Here is a 23,344-nt window from a genome sequence, read left to right on the forward strand (position 1 = left end):
TGCGCAGCGGCGCATCTCACACTACTGAGTACTGTGTGAAACAAACACACCCCCACTGAGAAACACAGGCTCATAAACCAATAAACGTGTTTTACTAAAACACTCACAACCAATAGAAAGTGTTTTTGAAAGCTGTGCTGCATTTGAGTATCCATGGTTTTGGTTAGTGTTTATTTTTGTCATGACCGAAGATTACCGTATACTATGGCATAGATGTGCATTTTTACTGAAAAGTTCATTAAATCGCTTTTCAAAATTCATAATAGGAATTAAAATAAAGAAAAACAGTAAATGTTCGCTGAAAATGTTGACTGGATATCAGCAAACAAAAACCGTCTCCAAATGAAAAGCAAGCTCAGATCACAGTAAAAAAATCTTTAATGAGAAACGCATCTCTCAGACAATGTTGGATAAAACTGAAACTATACATTATATTTATAAAACCATTTCAAATCCTACATTGTGTTTTGGCTAAGATTCATATTGCACTACATTTAACATACATATTAAATAAGCTACACTTTCGAGGGCATTTTTAAATACATTTTTTTTAAAACAAATACAGCTGTGCTGCCTGTGCTATAACCTGCTCCTGTGTGAGCGGCATTGAGCACTGAGAAGGCCTTGAGAACCTGAGAGAACCTGACGTGTGTAAAATGCAAATAGAAGCCAGAATATATTATTTGCTCTAATGTATAGAACATGCACATTTGTCTACCTGTGTGTGAAATTGCTCATATACCTTGGTCTTTGTTCTAATGTATAGAACATGCATATTTGTATATTTTTCATTTATTCTACCTTATTCTAATGTATTTAATTTATTTTTACAATGTTTGTTTTGTGGTTGTTATTTATGATGAAAATTAATGTTAAGTTTATTATGTAAAATGTAAAGATCCTGCCTTCAGTGCATATTTGACACAATTTCTCTCTGATAGGGAGAGATTTGAGGGATCCATGCTAGAAAATGTCTGTTTTGCACGCTAACAAAAAAAGAGATATATCGGCAGATATATCGGTAATCGTTAAATTTAGCTTCCCAATTATCAGTATTGGTATCAGACCCAAAAAACCTGTATCAGTTGGGCTCTAAAGACTTACAAAGATTGTTTCTATTGCATAAGAGAGACAATAACTGACAGGACAAAAAGGAGCCATGCCCTCGAGTTATCCTTCCCATTAGGACACAAAGAATGTGAAAACACATGTGCCATCTGGGCTTACTGAAATGAATCCTGACCAAAAGCAACCAATGGTGCCAATTGTACACGTTTGCAGCAAGAGAGATAGGAGATAAAGCAACATGAAGAAAGGGACTCCAGCAAACAAACACAGACTAAGAAATATGTCATTGAATGCCTTCAAGGTGGTTCAGAGATAAAATCAACATGATCTCAGAGTTGGATACCCCTGAAGTTGGGGCCCCTCCAAAAATAAAAGTAATTGCTGGTGTATTCAGTGTGGGATCTCAGGACTAATAGATATGCCGCACACCAACTGCATATTTGTGTTAACTTTATCTAGTAAATCTGAACAAGATTAGAAGATGCCTCTGGTTGCAGGCTCACCCCTCTCAAGGACAGTCTTGTTTTGTTTGGTGAGCAGGCTACAGGTCTCATTTTCAGCTGAGGTCCTTGACAAAATCTACATGCTTCTCAAAAAGTATTACAGTACTGTAACAGGAAAAAGAACATGCATATTAACATCATGTTAATTTGGACCTGTTAATCAAAGTATGAATGTAAGTATGTGTGTAAGTATGTGAAAACAATCCAGAAGACAAGACTAGCTATCACCCCCAATCTTGCAGTGTGGCCTATATAGCATTTGAGATAGGAGAGCAATGACTGCCTGTACTAATGTTAACTGGATGCCAGACATGCGTTGTCAATTGGCAGTAAATCGAATCACTGCAGATGCTGCTTAACTTAGACAGTACAATTACTGGCTGTCTTAAAATACAATACAATAAAATAAATAAAACTGCATGTGGAAATACCTTATAAGAAGTATATTTAAATAAAAATTAAAAAATACAAAAATGCTAATTTATATATATATATATTTTTTGTTTTACTTCAGTTTTAAATTTGGCGTAATGTAAAGAGTTATCAGTTACAATCACACTGCAGACAATTGAGCTTTGAAAAGATAAACTGGTCAAATTAAAACCCATAATGCAATTGTGATGTATATTATACATATTTAATAATTAAAAAAAAAAAAAACATTTAAAATGTTCACACAAAACACAAAAGTGTTATTGGTGGACTTCATTGTTACATTTTGCACAAGGAAAATACAGAACACCTGGATTAACCATTTATTTATTTATCTATGGTAGATATGTATTATTTCTTCAATAGACAAGATACTTGAAAACCATACCCTTTCAATAACCCATTTCTCTCAAGAATTTGTGCTTTTTTCCATTGTAATATCATACCTCAGTATATATATATATACTGTGACACTGTGGGTGTAGTAAGAGAAGAGTGTTATTTAGTGAAGAAGTGCCTCCCACTACTGCCTTCTCAGACCCAGCTGGTTTGGAAAGTTACTGTCCAGTCACCTGTCATCCTAGCCTTCATTTTGTTTATCCTTAAACATCAAAAGTATTCTGACTTCAAGACCTAACGGGGCCACTAGGGCTACTCACTACTCTACCATTATAACATCACCCTCAAAGAAATTCACACGTTTAGATTCAGCACCAAAGTGGATAACACTGTAAAGAGGTCCCTACATACAACAATCACTGTGCCTTGAGTTCACAAAGACACTGGCCAATCTTTAATTGTTTTTCTTTCACCACAACTAATTGTAACAAATTATCTCAGATATAGAACTGTTTGCACTAAAGTCAATGTCTCTTTGAAAGCCTATTAATTTAAGTGTGATTCAATTGACTCTCAGAGTAACATACAATTATTCTCATCCCACAAGTACATGGAATTCGTTCCAGCGTGGTTTCATTGTGAGACAGTGCTAGGAATAACCACTGTTTTAACACAATCACTCTTTTTTTGCATCTTTAATGTTCCTGCATATTTAATGTTTCCTCCACACATATCTGGCTGCCATATGGAAGTGTGAGCAATATGTTGTCCTTATGCATTCATTTAAGAAGAAGCGTAAATTGGATTTGAGGTTGTGTTTTTTAAAGTCTATACATAGTCTCAGAAACACACACACAAAAAAAAAAATGTAATTGATTGGGATACTCATAGATATGAAACAAAACATCTATGTTCAGTAATTATTGTATTTCCCTGTTGAGATTTACAATATGACCCAAGGGAGCACACCCTTTTTCAGTACTGCATGCATCTGCAAGAAACATACATAAGCGTAATAAGCCAAACATTTGCAAGGTGTTTTTCAGGCTGTAACCAATCGTCTCTATCCATGTCACTGTATACCCTGCAGCATGTTCTTATAGGAAAGCAATGAATTGTAAATCAAGAAGACAACTGTTATCCTTCTTATAACCCATTACACACAGGAGCTGACTTTGGCAAGCTTGTAAAAGGTGTTTTCATCTTCATCTGAAGCACGGCCTCCGACCTTCAAAAGTATAGGAATGCGAATGGTTTGGCACCACCCGCTATAACCACCAACCCTAATTAGGTGGAGGATGTCACTGCCAAGATCTCCATAGAAACATTCGGTGAAAATCAAGTATGCTCCACGTAAAGGCATTGCTTTGTCGACCCCTGCATGCGACCTGCTCCCAGAGGAAAGCAATTTAATGCTTCGCTGCTCATAGAACAGTATATATGAATCACAAAAACCTTAGATAAATTACAGGCAGCTACTTTTGAGCAGGGTCTGCTCCTAAGCTTCTTATCTACAGCCAGGCAAGCTTGCTTCACCTCAGTATAGACATTAAGCCACATGGCAGGGTGCCTTAGCATGCTGTCGCCAAGCAACAGTCACCAAATTTAACATGGCAGGGAAGGGTGGGTGGGTGTGCGGGGGTAGAAAGACATGCAATTCTCCAATGTGTTCAGGAAAAACTGTATTCTCTGAGTTGCTTGTCCCCATGGGCCATGACAACTTTTTCCACGCGGCAGTCATACACTGAACATAAACTGAGTGAACGCGAAGGAGAAGGAGACGTGGGAGAGGAGAAAGAAATAGAAATCATCATCATTAACGTGAAATAATTGTACATTGAAGATCTTGCAACCTACAGGTTCACAGATTCATTACTTGGTTGAACATGTCAACTTTGTATTGAAAAACAAATGTCACTAAATCAGAGGTACTCATTCCTTACACTCAATCTCAAATGTGTTCCTCTGAACTACTGAGTATGACACGTTGGTTGTAGTCGAAAGCATCCAACCCTTCATTTTAAACAACCTCATTCGGGGATTGGTTTAGTTTGTCCTTAAGTAAACTACACTTTATCACTGACAGAAACTGTAACTTCAAAGATTCCAGTTGACTGAACTGAGTTAAGGCAGGGAGGATGTTTAATCTTTTGACTGCACCTGCATAGACATCGATGGTTCAATCAAGTGGAATCTTTAGTTTCATCTAGGAAATGTAAGACTCCTAAATCAGCTTCACTAAAAGCTGATTAAGCAACAACAATGCAGGTGTATGTTCATTTATTTACATTATTAAATAGCGAACAATGTTGTGCGTATGCCTTGGATTTGTGTCAGAATGTATTAGTGTTACATACATAGAGAAGTTATGAAACCTGGACATAAATGGTTAGAGCACATTTAAAATTGACAAACAAAACTCACAACAAAAGACATAACAGTTGCTAGTTCCAAGAACGCGATGTCAGAAAAGTCCTAAACACCCTTCTTTTGTGACATTCGTAATTTACCCTGCTGGGCAAGGCATTTTATTGGATATTTAATCTCAAGAACTGCTGACAAAGAGACGATTTGGTTTTATTTCAAAACTGATATATTTTAAGGTAAGACAATTTCCAGCACTATGTTTATTTTTCTTCCAGTACTATATATTGAGCACACAAAGAAATATGAAATGATTCAATTAAATGCTGACTAAGGCTCCGACAAGAATTCACTTTTATTTCCATCTGCCCACAGCTAGATATTAATAGTCTCAAATGCAACAACTGAGCTATCTCACTGCATACTATAAAAGATCAATGAGCCATTCCGAAGACGAGCCACTTGAATTCAGCTTGGGTATTAGAGATGCATATTCACTACAATGTCCACTAGTTCACATTAATATCTGTCTATCTACATAACATATAAGCAGACAAATATGCATTCATGCACTAGTACACTTTCCTCCTAATGTAACTAACAGTTGATGAAATGTAACAAAGTTAATTAATTAATTAATGTTAAAGATATTACATCTAGAAATAAACAAACATACAATTAAATTAAATTACATCATGTTTTTGTAGTCTTCAGATACATTTCAAATCAATTTGCATGACTTTCTATACTTGCTATGGTGTCTTTATGACTGACTGGTCCTAGAACTACCTGGAATATTGATATTCTTCTACTTATTTGAAATCCCAGGTACATATTGTGTTCAATGTGCATACTAACACAATGGAAAAAAAAGAGCCAGGGCAGAGAACTCCTATTAATAATCTTGTGCCATTTCTGACCTTTATGTCAGAGCAAAGACAATATACAATTTTTATACTGGAGTCTAAGTATCAATTTCAAACCTCAGGAAACAGCAAAGGTAAATGTATACCTAGTTACTGGAATGTGTTATTCTGCAGATGATTGCTCAGCGTGATCAATATTCAATTTGCTGCTTAATGATGAAATAAAGTAAAAGTATGGGTTTCTAAAATCATTCCTGCAAATAAATGGTATTAGTCATCAAACCCAAATGAAGTAAAATGTGACCTTAGCAGAGTCCAGCACAACCAATGGAAAATAGCAGCAATTGTGTGCATTAAATCATAGGTTTAACCTGGCAGCATTCCAGATAAGGAATATGTGACAGCTTGGAATTGAAACTTTAATAAACAATTTGTCAAGTTAGGGGTGATGTTAACAATACATTATAAATATGCCCAGTTTCTACTTAAAAAAATAGCTTTAAGGTGTTGTCTGGGAATGTGTTTTTATCATGTCACTAACAAAAGGCTGTCACCAATATTGTTGAACTTTTTTTCTGAATAGAACTAGTTTCCTGTTTGTTTTGTGATTTTCATTTATACAGATGGCATACACACAAAAAACAATTACATTGCTTACTGTTGATTTACTTACTTTCTGTTCTTTGTATTCTAATTATTTAAGGTTTTACATATTCAGCATGACTTGCATCTCAAAATGAGCTTATATGATCAACAGCTTGATGTTCTTGATCAGCTGCTCATAATGAAACAATCAGATTTAGATTTGATATATATATATATATATATATATATATATATATATATATATATATATATATATAAATACATATTCAGTAGCAGAATGTGTTAATTACTTTTGTAGCTATAGGCATGCTTACACTAGAATTTGATTGATATTATAGCAAATAAGTGGATATTTCAAAATCATGATCACTAAAGATAAACAGCTGATTACACAGTGAAGCAGAGACACCAAAAATATAATTGTGTTTTTTTTGGTGGTGGTGTTGTTTACGTAACATGTAACTACTGAAGTAGGATTACACTATAGTTATTAACATGTTGTGGTGATTTGTGGGTTGAAATAAATGTTTATTGGGATTTACTAATAAAAACAGCAGGTCTATAGCCATATTCTGTGCCTTCCTTTAATTAATACAGTATTCAATTCAACATTTGTGTGGCTGTTTCCATCAGCAACTGTATTCTGTTGAGCAGTTTTCCCAAATGTGAAGGGGCATCGGTGCCTCTCAAGTAGAAAACCTACACATGTAAACTCGGCCATGGTAATTAGTAAAAGCAATTAAATACACAGATTATTAAGGTGTTGGATGCACAAGTATGTTGAAATACAAGTATGTTCAGGGCTTTTAATATTACAGTACTCCTTTTAGTGTGTTGATGCAATTTCTTATACCCTAGGGTCCTGTGTCTTCAGTGATTGAACTGGCATTTGTCCCAGAGAAGGCCAACTCATTTAACAGACATCCAGGATATTCCTTTGGGACTGTCTTTTTCTATTTCCAGCCTAATTTATTTAGGAGTTGTATCACTCCAGGATATTGAAGAGACATTACATTCAGTCTCCTACAATGGCCAACATATGATGCAATAAAGTTTGGCAGAAGTTTGTTTATATGAGGGTATTTTGCTCCTTTGAATTTCTGGCATTAATAATGCTAATTAGTGACCTCATATTTCCCGGCTGTTATTTTAAGTTATTTTAATCAACACATCGATCTCTTGTGAGTGCAAAAATTATGTTAAGGAGTCAGATAATAGCAGTCATAATGTAAGAAAAAGTGCCCAGATGATACACAATGTGAATATAAATGGGGAAACTTATTTAATTAATGTGCTTTGTCTGTACTCCCACAGGCCTTTAACACTGTTATTATTGCACACTATTTCCTCAAGAATCGCTAGAAGGACTTCAGTGTTTAGATGGTGTTTAAAGGTGAAAGCATTTTAGCAATCTTTCTTTACACTGTTTTATTTAATGTCTAGCAGGCTTTTTTTTTTTGGTACTCTTTTTAAGCTCCTCATATCACATGCTTGTTCCACTGGTCTTTTACTTATTGCATTTCATCTTTACACATATTTTCTCTCTTTACTTAGCTGGAGAACATGATTGGCCACCTCAGGCTCAGTATAATTCTGGGCAAAACATATTTTTCTTGCCAGTTCCCTGGTGATATTCCAGCAATCTGAGCTGCATATTATACTGGACTTAACACTGCAGTTAAAAAAGCCCCAGAATATTGTCTTTGGGGGATATTCTGTTGGCGTTGTAGATTGGCTTTGTTTATAAAAGCATATCCTGCCCCATGCATTTGTATTATTCAACTAAATATATTTAGCAGATTCTGTTTTAGTGAGGTAAAACAACTTACATATTAAGGATGATTTTCTTCATGAGCTGTATGTTTGAGATTTAATTTACCGCTTGCATTAAATTAAAATTGTGGATGCAAGTAGCCTGCAGCTAGTTTATAACATTGAAGCATAAGGTTTTAATTTTGTTTAATCAAACATTTTCTTCAGGACCCCAATCCAATCATAACCACTCAAATCAAAAACATGGAATCTCTGTCATGTTTGACAGAGCTATAAATCTATTCTAAATTCTAATGGATTGCTAACCTTAAATGCCTGTCATAAATGTATTAAAAGTCAGCCTCAATGACTTTGTGAAAAGGATAGCATTCAAATAAATGTAAGCTCATTATGTAATCAGTTCCAAGTGACTAGCTATCAGCAGAATGATGGATATACATAATCAACACAGATTGTTGAATGTATATCGATGAGTGAGTTTGTTTTCTTCATCCTTTTCTGTTCTGTCAGGATAGGAATGTATTCCCAAGTAAGGAGTGATGTTGATAACTCAAAGCTAAACAGCAAATGTTAGTACTCAATAATTTCCTTTGGTTTTTAATTTAGTCAAACATTAAGCATTTAGTTAACATACGATCAACATCAGAATGAAGCTGACAGCAATAATTAAACACTTATAATGAAGATAGATTTCATACTATTCCAGACCACACATTAAATTTGGTGGTAAAACTCACACTTGCAATGTTGCTAAGCAACAGTCAGCTAACGATAGGCAGTATTTCCAGGATATTATCTTCCCTGATAAACGGATTCTTGGTCTGTGTGAGTCTTGTAAGATTCTTCTCCACATACATCACAGATTCCGATGTACACTTCTTTGTGTTGTGTTTTTCCTGGATAACATCATACATTATTCGTATGACAGGCAGACACAGCGGTGGGTCATACTGATTCATTTAAATAAAAACAAACATAAGAAAAAAGGAATGAAATGTCACGAAAGACTGAAAATCAATACAAATAGCAACAAATCATTATGTAAAAGGAACACACAAACACAGACACAAAGACATAGAGTGGTGGTCTAAGTTATGGGCTCATCTGGAAATATTACTGTATTCCTATTAAGTTTATTACCCACTTTTAAGAAAATATAACATTAATGATTGTTTACTAGCATTTTAACTCAATTGCTCACAATAAATTTTCCCTTACAGAACTGCAAAATATAATGATCAATAATGTAAATATGTATAGTCCACAAGTTATGTAAGGCACACTGCAATAATAGTCCAAGTATGCATGGCCATCAATAGATATATTAAATTAGTTATTCAAACAAATATGAGGCAGAAGGAAAATAAACTAATAAAATAGAAGACAGGACTGTTTGAATGTCTAAGGTTACTGTTTTGATAGCACATCTAATCTCTGGGTAACAAAGTGAACAGTAAAACCATATCTCTAAAAATATATTATGGGTGGAGCTTCATCACAGCCACCAAGATTAGTCAAAAGCACTGAATATATATAACAGATTAATGAAACATTTACAGCATTCAACTCAAAACAAACGGTGACGGAATGTTATATATATATATATATATATATATATATATATATATTTTTTTTACTACAAACTAAATTATATATTTTTTCCAGCCTCGATCTGTGATTTTCAACATAAATGATAAGACATAGATAATATAAATTGCAGGGTAAAAGAAAGAAAACAGAAGAATTTATGTAATTAAATTGTTCTACTTGTTTCATTCATTCTTCACCTGAATGCCCCTGATATAATGATTTGTTGTATTTCAGTAACTATTTCTGGTGACACCCATAACTATAACCTTTAGTATGTGTATAAAAATTACAAAAAAAACATATTGGTTGAATGCAACTATTCTTTCTAAGCCTTTGGCCTAATGCATCAAAAATGTTGTTATAAGAATCAATAGTATTATTGAATCACAGTATTCTTGTGAGTGTCTGCTTTAGGGTGCTAGTTCAAGAAAGTAGTCTTACCAGTGGTAGATGGGGCCCAATACAGAAACACATATGTACTATGTATCACCGTCTCTGCTATTTTAGTCACACAATTTAAGAATGGTGAAGGTGGAGGATTTGAAACCTACACACAGTTATTGACAGATTCAAATTGTTATGACTATTAATATTTGTGTGAAAAAACAAATACACTTTGCTTTACTGTCATGCTAACTGAAAACTTTGCCTTTCATTGAAAGCCACTATAAAATGTTACTCTGTGTAAAAGGCCTGTCGTGGCAAAATATATTTGACCATTTTGTTGGTTAATTTTGTGGAAATGCTTTAATTATGAAGACCATTATCTGCAGACTTAATATAATTACCTTGCCACTACTAATGGAGAGCGCTAATCAGTGCTGCACTAATTAGATGAAAAAGATCCATCCAGGAAGTATTTGAAATGTATATGAAAGAAGTCTTCTATACTGCATGCTTTTAAAAAGCAAATATTCTGATCATTTGACAATTTTAACCATTGTTTATCATTATTATTATTATTATTATTATTATTATTATTATTATTATTATTATTATTATATGAACATAATGTCATATTGATAGATAGACAGAAAAATAGATAGACAGAAGAGAAGCAAAGTTATTCTCATACGTGTACAGATTCTTGTAGTCTTAGTATAAAAACCCATAATAAAATTATTAGACTACACACCCTGTAATAAATAAATAAAAACCAACAGCCAAATAAATGATGAGCCTTACATATAAAAGGTATTCATTGGAAAAGAAAGGACAAAAATGTTGTTTATCACCTTCACAAGTTTTATTAGCGCGAAGGTGCCGTAGGCAATAGGACTGTCTGTCATGAATCTGCTGTTTTCTCATTATTATTTTTTTCTTCAAGTAGTCTTTAAATAAAACAGCTGTTGACACTTTCATTCATTCATAATTAAAAATAATGAAGACCTGATGTTTAATAATATTGTTGTACTATGCAACACCGGATGTTCAAAATCAATTGCAATTAGTATATATTTACTGTACACACACACCGATGTTTTTTCATCAAAAACTAAAAAGGGTTTTGTTTTTATATCTCATTGCTCTTCCATTGTCCCTTTCTTCGGCTTAGAAACAAGTGTGTTGTGTTCAGTCCTTCTCCTCCTCCTCTCGTGCATCCCTCCAGCAGAGCCTTAATGTATCAGATTTGTCAGTGTCAGTGTTACCACTAATCTCCCCAGCCCACATCAGCCCTTACATCTCACATCCATTAATTCTGTTGGTGCCTTTTCTAGTCATGCAGAATAAAAAAGGTGCAATGATTTGATACAATAATTAAAGGAAATGACTTGATTGTCTGCCCCCATGAACACAATGGATACGATAATCCAGTCTGACCAGGGACAAATTTCACTTTAACTTTTAAAATGATAACATGCGACAAGATGTTCCAAGGCATTAACCTGTATTCAGAGTCAAGATTGATGTCGCTTTACGTTATTAGCCGGAATTTGTATCCAGCAGAAACGTTACCCAGCATCCTGCACCGTGACCTCATCTTAACGAATAATTAATTAGAGTAATATTATGCATGCAAAAAACAACAACAAAACCATAAGGATTGAATATCGATACACATTTAAGTGCCATTATTTCTCCCTGCTGTTTTACACAGATGCTGTTTCTCAAGTCTATTTATTTCTTGTCCAGTAGACTGGCAATATTTAACAAATCAACTACATTCAACTACTCTGCATTTATAAATGACTTGGGAAAACTACATCTCAGGCTAGAAATTAATACTAAAGAGTTTCTTCAAACCATGAACATTGCTTCACACACCAACATACATGAATCACAGCACACATTGTCATTAATTTACTTTAAAATGGTTTTGGAAATATCTGCTTTGTTATTGGCTTAAGCTGTTAAATAATGCATTCTATTATTACAGTGACAAGCACTTACATTGTTTATGACCTTCATTAAACTCAAATCACACTACACACAATGTGGACCACCTCACGTTCCAAATGGGTGTTATTTTTCAAAGGAGCTGTCCTTGGATTAAAAAACCTATTGAATGATACATAGATGAAGTGTAAATAACTATGAAAGTTTTTAAATTCGACAAGGATGTCAGTTTAATTCAAAGCTACAGCAAACCCAAATGTACAGGACTGCCTAATTAAATATTTAAATAGGATGGTAGTGCATCCATTGTATGTATGCAATGACAGACCATTAACACTTATCACAAACATAAATTATTACACCAGACAATCAGTTTAAGACTTTTTCAAACCAGGTTGTACTGCTCAGAAAAATGTGACACTTTCTGTACAATCTGTCAGACTGAGTGGCCAGCTTTTCAGTTAAATTAATCAATTAATCAATTAAGATAGTGCACATCAATTACTAATAATAACATAGTATTTATTAATTCAATGAATTTGCACTATGCCACAAGCTTAGCAATAAAATCTATAATTATGTTTTATTAAAAAGAGTATGTGTATTTGTAAAAAATGTGTATACATATATAGTAATAATACATACTAATCTATTTACATTACAATACACTTCAGGGTATTTATTGTACTAGGAAAATTATATTTACAAGGGCTGAAGGCACTGGGCCTAGAGTCTTCTGTGGTACTTTGCCTCTGGGCATCTTGCTTACGTGTCTTATAATTTATACATCAATTACTTGTGCTCCTCCTTCTACTTTTAAGATGTCACTTTCCATGCAGATGATAAATGCAAATGCGCAATTTTGCTTTAGAAAGGGAAACAAATTAATTTTAAAATAAATTATAAAAATATTTGGATAGATAAGGCAAATGTATGCAACTGTTTGCACTGTGAGTTTATTTATTAATTGCATAAACTTGAGTGAGCATTTACTTGAATTCAAGAGTTGATGGGAAATTATAACTATTACAAAACTGAAGAAATGAATATCCGAGTTATGCGCAGGATACGTTGTTGAAAAACACTGCATACATTGAAACCATATAACTTGAGGCATTTCTAGCAGGGAATAACTTATAGTCATCACTTGTTCATGCACTTGTGTTCATACAGAGACAAAGCTTTAGCCCCAATTGCAGCAACGTCGACAACTGATCCTTCTGTACTGTTCATTTAATCAATCCCAAGATTAATGACTTTCTCAACCTTATCTAAATGAGGAAGTCTTGTCACCAATGACATTCTTGAACTCACAGGAGTTGTTGTTTTCACACAGTCTCTAACTTTTTGCTCACTTTTTTAATGGTATGCACAGTTGATTAATTTAAATTGTATCAGTATGCAGCACTACTGCCTTCTGTTAACTTATCAAGGATTTCAGATTTCTGGGCCGGAGTAATACCATGTACTGTGAAAATATGAATCAGAGTATCGCGTAATTTAAAACAACGGTGATGGTGTATAATGTGCGTATACATGAATCAGTGTAACTATGTAAATGGGGGCTGACTATACATTTGGATTATTTTAAATAGGAGATTATTCAACTCAGATATCATGCACCTACACTGAGATTATGGTGGAAATGTAGTTTCTAGTGGTGAGAAATTGACTTAATACAGGCTTATACTGAAAAAGAAACATCCATAGTAGTTAAGTAAGTCTTGCAAAATGAATATTTTCCTTGTAAAACAACAAAAAATATATATATATTCCAAAGGTTAGAATAATCAAATCTGGCACCCTGTTGTGGACAAAGGTGAAGTAACTACATGCTATTCACAAGATAACCAGGATATCAATGTGCAATGGTTTGATATGACACATCTGGTGTAACAATGTGCCAAACTAAATTTAATCTCTGCAGAACTCTCCTGTCCTTTGTTTGAAAAAAAAATCATCCACATCCACAAGACACTGCTATGAATGTTTAATCAAATAGTAATAGTAACTGACCAATACGCCAGTTGTCAGATCACAGATAACAGATCAGGCAGATGCATTGATTGCAATGAAAGCGTTCATGACATGTGCCAAGATATAAAACTATACATGTATATGCACTGCATCACTCGGAAGCCCAGGGGGGTGAATGATGGCTTGTAAACACATGACCATAGTGCCTCCCATGATTGGTCAGATGACAGCTTAAAAGCAGCAAGCATTGGGCTGACTAGCTAAAGGGAAATTGCAACTGGAGAGTAGTATAAAATGTTCTGCAACCTACGTTAAGTAGCAGACCCCAGAGTGTGGGGACAACACATTATTATTATTTTTTTCATTATGTGGACTGTTGATTGCGTTGCTCTTGTATGTCTTTTGTTCTAGCACCTGCTTAGCCAGAGGTAGTCCAGGTAGGCTGACATAGTCTAGGTTTTGTTGTGTATGTCTTGTTTACACACAGACATACACACATATTTATCCAAACATACAGATTTTTTGATCAATCTTAAAAAGGAGAAAAAACAGCAGCAACTTCAGACTTGTTTTAATGCGAGTGACCCACTTACCAAAAATGACACTTGTCTACTTGGTTGTTCACAACCGAAGACAGTGTAGCAGTATTATGTATAGTAATCCTGTCTCTTAAGCTTTAAGTGGGTCATTTTGGAGATGTGTATAGCAGGGGATTTATTTAGTAAACTGTGTAGTTATGTTTGCCAAGTGACAGCTGTGATTGAAAATATGATATAGGAGCTAAATTCGGGAAAGTAAGGATTAATGTCACAGTAAGTAAGAAACTGAAAACGCTGCATCCAACCAAGACATATAACAAACATTTTTCAATAATAAATGATTGAGGCAAACTCATTGTGCAATCAAATTTTAATCACTGTCAACAGTTCCATAAATAATCTATGTAAAATGCCTGTGTGATGTTCGTGTCTCTCCTTGTGTAGCGGATGGCACTGGGGTGCAACAGTATTTCAATATCTAAGCTAAACTGCACTCTTTTCAATGGGTAGTTTGTTTGAAGCCATGGCTGAATGAGACAGTGACCTAGCAAAGCCACTTCTGCAACCTTTTTAAAGACCGAAGCAGCCTGCTGTTTAATCTATAGCATATATATTAATTTTATATTAATTGGATTCATATAGAATAGGGTTGTGTTGCACTAAACTGCAGTGTGATATTATTATGAGCAGCTAAATATGTCTTCAGTCAGCACTCCCTGTCAATTTATTAGGGACTCACGTGTATAAATACATATATACATACATGCATACAAACATAAATACATACTGTAGTGATTGAGCAATCTGAAATAATTTAAGCATATATGTTAACAGAAATTCAATGGAAGTGAATAGATGCTTTAAACATAGTAGTTTCCTGCCATCTAGCAGTTCAAATCACTCCCTCTATTCACTCCAAATAACTGGGAGCAATAAACCCCCATAACTATATAATCTGAGAGTGCAATATTAACTGGTAATAACTCCTGAGTACTCTGGAGAATAGCTATGCCATTTGTATTCTACATTGCGCATTGCTGAACAATTAATATTTCTGTGGCATGGGCACAGCCACTGTGTGTAACTACTGAACTGTATACAATCAGCATGCAAACAAGCAGACATAGGAGGAATTGTTATTAACCCATGAGGTACCCTGGCAGTTCAGGCCTCTAAGGCTTTTGCATTATATTGACATAAATGGGGTTTCCCTTTTAAAATAAACATAAAACCATTGCATACATATTTTTGATCTACATTACCTATACAGTCTCAGCCATGTAAATCATGGTTGTGCTGTGCCCAACAATTATATAAAAAGGATGTCAAAGATGGAATTAAATGTCACATTAGATATTTTCCAAAAATAGAAACTGAGTACTTTACTGTGATCTTTAATGTGTACAAATTAAACATTAAAGTGAAATATTATTTTTAGTAGTAGTAGTAGTAATCATATTAATTAAGAGGAAAGAATAGAGAAACAAAGAAAGAGGTCTCAACTATAGTTATGCAATACCACAAGATTTCCATATAGTTCCCTATAATTTTGGATATTGTCCCAGCCTATTCTGATTTTGTAAACTGCGGACATATCTTGAATGAGTGCAGTACATCGATGACTGTGGATTCCTTTTGAGGATGATCAGACTTGATTATGGTTCATTTTCTTTTCAAGGCTGGTTATTTACTTTTCGTTGAGCTTACGTGATTTTGCAGAGGACATTGCAATTCTGTATTGTCAGGTTGGGATGCTGGGTGCAAGGAACCAAAAAATAAAACAGGACTACTGATTCATACAACTGTAAAACAAAAACAAAAACAAACAAATACAAATAATAGATTCACTTTTGTTTGATTCTGGTTCCTATTCAGTTTCAGCTATCTTTATGTGGACATGCACTGCCTTCTTACAGGTAGATTTCTTTCAGTAGCTCTGCATTGTTGGGGTTCTACAAGCTGTTTTGCATAGGGTACCTAATGGGAAACATGATGCTAACTGTCTTTCTTCTCTTCTTCCAAGCTAAGGTAACATTCTTCTGATATCTATATTCCAATTGCACAGAGGATCTGACAAAACCTTAATGGATTACATGGACACATATGTTCAAAGATTACAATAAAAAAACTAATGTGACCTTTCATTTGTGCAGAAAACTAATCAGATAGTAAGCCTCATCATTAACAAGACTGTTTGAAAGATTCTGAGTTGTGATGTAGCCTGATTGTCGAAGAAAAATTCTGTAATGAGGTTGGCAGGAACAGAAAGAGAGAACTGATGTTTCTACAGAATGTTAATACACAGAGGGAGTGATACATTACTTAATCTCCAAATACTTTGCCAAAGATGTTTTTTTAAATTGAATTGTATTCATTTATTTCACCCCCAAAGGTTTTGAAGGGCTCATTTACTGAACATTTACAGGATGACAAAAAATGGAAACAACCAGGTACAGTCACTTAATAGGTATTGGGCCACCACCTGCAGCTAGTATGGCCAGTATAGGTCATAGTATAGGGTCTGCCAGTGCTTAATTATGCAGGAGGGATGTGGCACCAATCTTCCAAGAGCAGCTGGTAGATGGAGGTTGACAACTCTGTCAGGCATTGTTCCATAGCCCATAAATGCTCGACTGGGTTTAGATCTGGTGACTGGGAAGGCCATGACTTGGATAATATCAGTGTCATGCTCCTTAAATCATTATGTTGTCACACGTACCGTGTGGATGGGGGCATTGTCATCCTGGAAGACACCCCTCCCGGCAGGACAGGTTAGCACTGACCTTGCCTTCAAAGGGAATGAGTTCATCCAAACTGTGCCAGGAAAATGGGGAACAACCAGAATCCTTTACTTCTCCTACGCCACCCTCTTCCTTTAGCACATACCTTGGACTTAACTGTTTTATCTCTATACTGGTTACATCATTGTACTAGGATGGCTGCTTATTGTATTCTGTACTGATTGTCTTACTGCATGTTTGTAATGCTTTAACATGTTTAGTGTGAAAACTGTAAGCCACCCTGGATCAGGGCTTCTGCTAATGAATACATAATAATAATAATAATAATAATAATAATAATAATAATAATAATAATAAAACTTGCATTTACAAGTGGGATGAGCGGTTAGTGCCAGTCAAATAATCTGCAGTCACTCGTCTGTTTTGCCTTGCACTTCAGATACCACAATCCTGGAGCATGCACTTCTGCCCACTGTTGCCCTTTGCTGATGAGGTCTTTCCATCTGACTTCCATCACCTTAGACACGGTTGCTTGTGAATTATCAGCAAGTTGAACTGAACTGAAGCTCCTGCCAAATGCACCCCAGCCATCACCCCTCTTTCAAAGTCACTGAGGTCTCCTCTTGCAGCCATAATTATAGGCAACCAGGCCTGTGCAGCATTATTATACATGACCCCAAGCATGCTGGGATGTTATTTGCTTAATTAATGCATGAGCCAACCTTGTCTAGAAGTCCTTGCTTTCAATATACTTGGTGTCCCTCATTTAGCCATATGTCCACTACCTGTTTGTCTACCAAAAACATTTAATGAAGAATAACTAGATTTGTATTTAATAGAAAACAAAACAAAACATTTAAACAACTACCTGAATCCAGTAAGGTGGGCGGTTAACAGGGTAAAACACTTGGGAATTGGGAATGGAGATCTGACTTAAATTATTCTATGCCCATTCAATCTATTAAATGATAAGATTCACGGTATCAGTTAGTGAACAATTCAAAGTATTAACAATGGAAATAGGCAGTTCCTAATGTACTTTTATTGTATTATGCCCTAATCAACCTTGTTTGTTCCTTTTCATATTTATGAAGTCCTTAATCATCAGCTGTGTTAACAAGCACTTGCAAAATGCCTCCACAGTCATGACTTTGTAACGAAGCACACACACATCATCCACCTTCCTCGTTATAAAGCAAAAGCACGAACCTCCGATAGGGCATCTTTATAGGCAAGGTAAGTTGTCTCTCACATTTAAAATAGGGTTAAACTGTTATGTAAACCAAAATAGCAACCATACTTAGGCCACCTTTATCTTGCATAATCTCGTGTTAGCCTCCACCCCAAGAAAAACGCAGATGCTGGAGTCTTAATGGCAATGCATGAACCTCTCCTCACATTATAGTCATTCATTCCTACATTAATGGCAAGTAATCAACATTTAATTTATATATTCCCTAACCTATATTACTATGAATCGTATAAGCTTTCTCTTCCTAAATCAAAACGGCAATGCTATTTCTGAAACATATAAAATCATGTAATTGATAAGAAATCCTGGCCAATCAATGTTGTAGCACCAGATTTCACAACCCATGATGACAAAAGGTAACTATTTATACATGTACAAAATCAATTTACACAATATTACAATTTTGCTGTTCACACACGTGTCACTAATCTGGGCAGTGCACTTGCCACAGACAGACAATGCACAGAATTGTTCAGAATAGGATTTATTGAAGGGTTTCATCTTCAAAATAATTTTTGGATATGTTGTGGAGCAATTCTCGACACTGTAAAATGTTCACAGTGAGTGGTTATGTTGGTTACTGTAGCGTAACACCGAATTGACGGGAATTACATGTGTAGTAACCTGAGAGAATGTAATAATATCTATTAAGGGATTATACCTGTGTCTCTATCAAAGTTGCACACATTCTAATCACTTCTGTCTTGTTCTAAGTTCTCGGTGAGCGATTAGATTGTTTACTATGGCATAAAACTCAGTTGTCAGGAATTACATTTATATTCAACTGAGAGAATGTAACAATAATCGAGCGATTACACCTCCTTTTTGTGTCAAAGTTGCAGACAAACTTAGAGACAGCAAGCGACTCTCTTTGCAATAGGCTGATCGTCTTACAACTCTAATGAAAGCTTCTTTTGTGATGGCTGCGGTGAATAATCTAACCACAAATCAAAACATCAGAAGCACACTTCTTTGGGAAACTTCTGGAATCATACAGGTGCAATGTAAGAGCTATAGGCTGATTCATTAACAGTTTAGTCAATCTAATCTAAGTCTGGGAGATGCAGTGCTGGCCGATTGACCATTTTGTGCCCCTTCCAAGTCCTATGTCACAATATTTACAAAAATGCTGGCATGCTGAATAATATTATAAGTAACATAACATAAATGCAATTAACTGCAATTTCAGTCAATTTGACCAGTTTTGGAGGTTTAATGTAGATTGTAAAATATTCCCATCATTGATAAAATTACACATCTCTATTTCCATTAGCATATTTCTAGGAAAAGTCACAAGCGTACAATCCTGGATGGTCATGGATGGTTTATAAACTGAAAATAGTCAGATTGGTGGTTCTAGTTGCTTGGCTTCATAGTGTTAGTGTTAAATGAAAGATACACTGATTTACAAAAATAAATCAATAAATCAGACGTTTTGGTCTGTTAATGTCCATTTTTTGCCTGACCTTGCCAACCATATTTACCGTCCACCACTACAGAGTACGCCCTAATGATCACCACAGAAAGCATGCAACAGGAATAAGAGCAGTATTTTGCTGAAGGCAATTTAAGTTTGGGTACAGGTTCAAACCAGTAATATAGCCAAGAGTAAGAGCAAATAATTAACAGTCCTTCTGTGCTCGACAGCGCCTTTTTGTGCAAAGTATATCCATTCTAATAAGACTTGCTGATAAGACAGTGCCTCTGATCTTGGACTGATTTGAGCTTTGCTTCAAACTACAATGAATTCTGCTGTAGAAAATAAAAGAAACATACACTATCTCCTTCATTACACCATATTTCAGTAAGTGATTTCACAGGGATACAATTTTAATTATGTGAGCATAACATTAACAAAAGATAGAAACTCTAAATATCCTGATAACACATTATAAGCAATCAACATATCTCTTTCATAAAAGCATCCATTAGACAGAATAAATAACTCAATAAAACCAGCTTTCTTAACATTTTCTGAAACACCATAGTTAAAAATATTACTTTATATTAACTTTATAAGACTACATAAGTGTCATATGTATTATGTTGCATGACTCTGTATGTCTCAGTATACAAGTATTATATATTTAAAAAAAAAACTACAGAATTTCAGTACATATTACAACAAGGTGCATGAATCTATCAAAATAAGGATCCCATATGTAATATGTCAACAACTCAACAATATATGTTTAATTATTATCATCCCTTATATTGCCTTTTGTATATATTTGTATTCATATTCTCAATAAATTATATATTTTAAAAAGTTAAGTGAGCCTTGTGCAGAGTTCAACACATGTAATAATGTATTGCATACATTTTAAATTTAAAATATTTATTTGAGTTTATATATCAATATAATATTTATTTTAAATGATTCCATGAACAAAAGTAAAACATTGCAAAAGATCTGACCCAGACTGACCTAATTCTTTCAGATTTATGGTTCACAGTTCCACTGAGGAGAGTACTTTGTTCTAAGAGTCATAAATCTGTAATTCAACAGCAGAGATCAACTGAAACTTCATACATGCTCGTTGCAGTTTAATAAAACATAGCTACAGAGACATAGACAGACAGATGTTATTTTATAACAACAAAGCCAACAGCAAATTAGGAGTAGCCTTAAAATAAATATGAAGTAAACAAAACAGATTCTAAAACATGACAGAACATCTCAATAGCATTATTATTTCCAGCAGTTCATATACATTTTTGCATGACTTGTATTTTATGGCATACTATCCTTGCTAAATACTATCCCTCTCTAAGCATGAAAGAATACAACATGCCTATCTCTATTGAAACTTCCAGCTTGGAACAGTTATATAGCTATTATTCAGTACAAGCCAAGAGATCCCCTTGCCTTACGTTACAAAAAAGACAATGCAGAGTAAAATTGCAAAAGCAGTAGGCATCCTTACCTGCCTAAGATAAAGCAATTCATTCTTTTACATTTTCCACATCCTTTGTGAGAATGAGAGAGCTCCAGTGTTGCTTTGTGCACGCTACCAGCCTAAATGATCTCCATGACTCACACAGAAGCAGATAATTGGCTCTCAAAAAAGTGCTGTAAACATTCATCATAATGGCACTTGCCTGCTGAAGCTAGCAGCTCTCTCAGCTGACTCTATACCAAGGTGTCACTAACTGTTTCTATACACTCTGGCTCTCATTGGCTTCCTTTTTCTGCTCTCTAGATTCTCCGTCTTAAAGAAACAATGCATCCCCTGTGGCTCAGACATGTAGCATGACAAGAGGTGTTCGGCACAACTAATTATAGTTTAGAGACATGCCTGCGAGACAGCCCTACATAATTCATGAGCTCAATTTAAGAGCTACCAAATGCAAATTGGGTGTCGAGTATCAGAAACAGAGGGATGGGGTCTGGAGGAGTAAACTTTAATATTAACACTGGGAGTTTGAAAGAATATGTGCAAAAAGTGCATTTTACCTGCTGAGAAAAAAAAACTGCCCCCCCCCCCCCCACACACATACACCTATTTTAGCTCAAAATAATGACATTTTCCTCTTACCTTTCTTTCTCTTTCTTTCTTTCTTTCTTCTTTATTACGGTTCACCTTTCTTTCCTTATTACTGACAGCGATTACGAAACAAAAAAAATGTTGTCAGAAATGTTGCAGCTTGAGGAGACACGAATTATGCAAATATGAGACTTACATCATATGCCTTTTCCGCACTGGTTCGGCCCAGATGAACTTTGATTTAAGATTGTGTTGGTTGACTTAATTTGGTACGTATTTTATTATTTTAATTCTGAAACATACTTAAGTGCCGCTAATCAATGAACCCATCCAAAATTAACCCTTTGATACCTACTGCCCCGCCGGTGCGTCCATCCCTGACTGGTCTCGGGCAGCACCGCCGCACACTTACACGCTATAACTATTGATTTAAACACTGTTCATCTTTTTTTTTTCCTGCCTTCATCTTATTGTTTTTCATGGACAAAATGTATGAAAAATGTTTCGAAACCACAGAGAATTCAATTCTGAATAAAATTAAAACGAGCCAGCCAAACTGAATACGTAGTAAGAACATGACCAAACCAAACTACTATGTGTCTATTGAACTACACTGTAAGGTAGAATTTGTGAACAGTGAACATCTTTCCCTTTTCACAGGTCAGAAATGGACATTACGAGATGCAGAAACAGGTATCGAGGTGCAGTTTATGGTTTGAGAATAATCTTCATTTATATGAAGGAAGAAAGTTATTCAATTATAGTGATTCAATTAAGTGATTATCAGCACACTATGATCTGAACAACTAAAGGCCCATTAGTCTACTTCCCATCCTTTTAAAGTTTTTCCAAAAAGTGGCATATTTAATAAGGGGGCCATGCTGCCATGGGGACTGGGGGTGGAGGGAGAAGGGACCCATTTACCCATTTTTTATCAAGGCTCTGATATAGGGAAATCATTGTATGTTCTTTTGTTGTGGTCAAAAAGTGTATTTTATTGGCTGACTTATGAATCAATGAGATTTCACAATGCTAATTAAGTTCGCTGCTCATGCGCGTAGAGTGGACTAATACTACTATGAAAGATGAAAGACTCAATGAGCTAGATCACCTGTCAATAAATAAGGACCTCAAACTAATGTATGTTGATGTTATTGATGAATTCGGGTGTCACAACAAGAGACTTACATTCACCTAGAAACTTACATCAGCGGCGGGAACATTGAAGACAGATATTTCTACCAGGCGCAAAAATTGAAAATTGTGCATCCTCAACCGTTTCAAATACAGAGCTCCACCGAAATAGATATTTGATTGACAAGCACCAGAAACCTTGTTTGCCTGTATAATGTCTGTTGATGTGTGATTTTTCTTCGGATGTGTTGTTTTGTCCCACTGCTCATTATTGCCCCCGCTCGGGCAATGTCTAAAATATTTCTTGAAGATTCCCTGTTCTATGGAAGGGGCTG

The 23,344-nt window shown here is 35.1% G+C and overlaps 1 protein-coding gene across 1 annotated transcript in view; it reads right to left on the reverse strand.

The window, feature by feature from the left end:
- The window catches only part of mgat4c (mgat4 family member C), a 175,534-nt gene extending 154,009 nt beyond the window's left edge, over positions 1–21,525 (reverse strand). Inside the window, exon 1 of the mRNA XM_066724373.1 lies at positions 21,315–21,525. The gene's annotated coding sequence lies outside the window, so the exon portion shown is untranslated. The remainder of the gene's footprint in view (positions 1–21,314) is intronic.
- Between the last annotated feature and the right edge of the window lie 1,819 nt (positions 21,526–23,344).

This window comes from Amia ocellicauda, chromosome 15, assembly GCF_036373705.1.
Source record: "Amia ocellicauda isolate fAmiCal2 chromosome 15, fAmiCal2.hap1, whole genome shotgun sequence".
Lineage (NCBI taxonomy): Eukaryota > Metazoa > Chordata > Actinopteri > Amiiformes > Amiidae > Amia > Amia ocellicauda.